Below are 2,421 nucleotides of genomic sequence, written 5' to 3'. Positions count from 1 at the left end.
TTAAGTACGGCTAGCATCTTCCAATAAGCAAACAAAGGGATAAATAAACAAACAAACAAACAGACAGACAAACAAACAAAACATCAGCAACAAGCAAACAAATAACAAGCTCAATACCAATTTTTTTATAACCCCAAACCCCAAAAAGCAACCCCCCCCCGAAACTGACCTTGATGTAGCCGGCCTGGGAGAAAGTCTTCCCACAGAAGCGACATGCCAGCTTGTTGTTGGGGCTGGCCCTGGACACTCCTGCGTCACTTCCGCTGCCCCCTGACCCCGTCCCCGCGGGCCCCCCTGGACCCCCGGGCCTCGAGTCGCCGGACGGGGCCGCGCTGCCCACGCCGTAGCTGTTGAGATAGTTAGCCAATCCAGACTCGGCAGCTGCCATTCCGCGAAGGTGATTGGTCGAGAAGTTGAGAATGCTGGGCAACGATTGGTTGGTCGCCTGCGAGGAGGAGGAGCTTACGGACTCGGGTTTGTTCCCGAGCCCGCCATTGGTTAGATTTCCCTCCGACTTGGCGAAACCGCCAGCAGGGGGCGGTTCGTTTTTAAAAGAGCCGGGCGAGTGAGAAGATTCTTGTTTAAAAGGGGCGGAAGGGGACGTATCCATTTTGTAACCGTTCGCAAGCGCTTCCAACGGCTTGTACGGCTCGGGGGGTCGGCTGAAATCTTTCGAGTCAGACCCATTGTTGCTGCTGCTGCTGTTGTTGTTGTTGTTGTTGTTGTTACCGTTGCTATTGCTGCTGCTGCTGCTGCTGTTGTTGTTGTTGTTTCCGCTGTTGTTGTTACCATTGTTGCTATTATTACTGCTGTTGTTGTTGTTGTTGTTGTTGTTGTTGATGTTGATGGAGTTTATATGGTTGTTACTACCCACCACATTCCTCGCCGAGTTGCCGTAATCCTCGAGGATCTTGCTGTACGTATCCAGCGGTTTGGGGAAGGAGTTGTCCGCTAACCTCGCGGCGATGTACGAGTCCGTGATCTTTGGCGTGTACGTGGGCGACGGGGCTGATGACGTCATTAAGGACGACGACGATGACGTCATAGCGGCCGGGTCGTAGGGCACCTTCCCGTAGGCGTCCAGTGACTTAGCGAAGGCGTCCTGGAACTTCATGGGGAACCCCCCGTTGGACATCCCGTCCGGGCTGTAGCCGTTCTGGGTGGGTTCCGACCTGAAGGGGGACAACGCCTCCCCCGCGCTGTGGGACCGGGAGGGAGGGAAGGCGGGCTGGGCTGTGGCTGAGGCTGCTGCTGCGGCTGCCGCGCTACTGGGAGTGTGGGAGCGGGAGGAGGAGGAGTAGGAGGAGGAGGAGGAGGGAGGCAGAGAGCCGTCCGGGCCGGCGATACCGTTGGTGTAAGGGCCGATGGAGGGATCCGAACCCCCACCACCACCTCCCCGCGGGAAGCCGCCTGGCGAGGAGGAAGATGACCCTGCACCACCACCACCACCGCCGTTATTACCTCCCTGGTTGTTGGTGTCCGGTTTGGAGAGGTCAAGGCCGTTGGCCGTTTCTTCCGGTGACGAGTTCAACTCGTGACCCCCACCACCATTCCCGCCGCCGCCTCCACCCATGGGCGGTTTGGACAGGTCTAAGCCCAGCGCGGTGTTCCGCCGCACGTCCAGCGGGGGTTTCACGTCCATTTCGTCTACAAAAGGCCGGGCTTTCTCCGGGCCGTCGTGGGGGCTGCTGCCCGGGCTGCCGGCCGTGGCCGAGTTTCCATTGTTGTTGTTGTTATTGTTGTTGTTGTTGTTGTTGGGTTTGCCGCCGTTTCCGTTGGGGAGGGGCGAGGAATCGGATGCTAGCTTCGTCTCCGACATGGTTGAGATCTCATAGAGACAGGGGCGTCATGGGAGGGACAGAAGGACGAGTGGGAGGGAGGGAGAGAGAGAGGAGGAACTGGCGGGAAGGGGTGGTACCCTGTCGTTGTAACATTTATTCGTATCACTATAAATAGTTATAGTACTATCACAGTAACTCTCATAAAAAAGTATTCCGACTTAATAATATAAGCAAATCAGCGTTAAAGCTCAGTTTTTGTTTGTTTGGGGTTTAAAAATTTTTTAAATTTTTTTTTAAACCAAGAAATATTCAGCACAAATGGGTAAGCAACACAGAAACGCTTACCCTGAAAACACTCAAAACTTTATTTTAAAAAGTTAGATAGATCTATGTGGTTGGGGGGGAAAAAAGTCAGATCTGTGGTTCATGAAGGTGGTGGTTCTTTTTTCTTTTTTTTTTAAAGAGAGAGAGAGAGAGAAATAGAGAAAAAAAAAATCTCTAAATTAAAAAAAAAAAAATATCGGGACAAAAAGAGTCCTGACTAAATAAAGGTGAAGGGCGTGATCAATGTAAACTGTGGTTTGATCCGGGGGGGCTTGAGGTCAGAGGAGGAGGAGGGGGAGGAGGTGGGGCAGGATGA

At 53.3% G+C, this 2,421-nt stretch overlaps 1 protein-coding gene across 1 annotated transcript in view; it reads right to left on the bottom strand.

Moving 5' to 3' along the window:
- Positions 1-2,421, bottom strand: part of LOC101856080 — a gene marked incomplete in the record, with an annotated part of 42,424 nt that overhangs the window by 11,316 nt on the left and 28,687 nt on the right.

This window comes from Aplysia californica, unplaced genomic scaffold (assembly GCF_000002075.1).
Source record: "Aplysia californica isolate F4 #8 unplaced genomic scaffold, AplCal3.0 scaffold00045, whole genome shotgun sequence".
In the NCBI taxonomy this organism is placed as follows: Eukaryota; Metazoa; Mollusca; class Gastropoda; order Aplysiida; family Aplysiidae; genus Aplysia; species Aplysia californica.
This window is presented reverse-complemented; position numbering and strand designations above follow the sequence as displayed.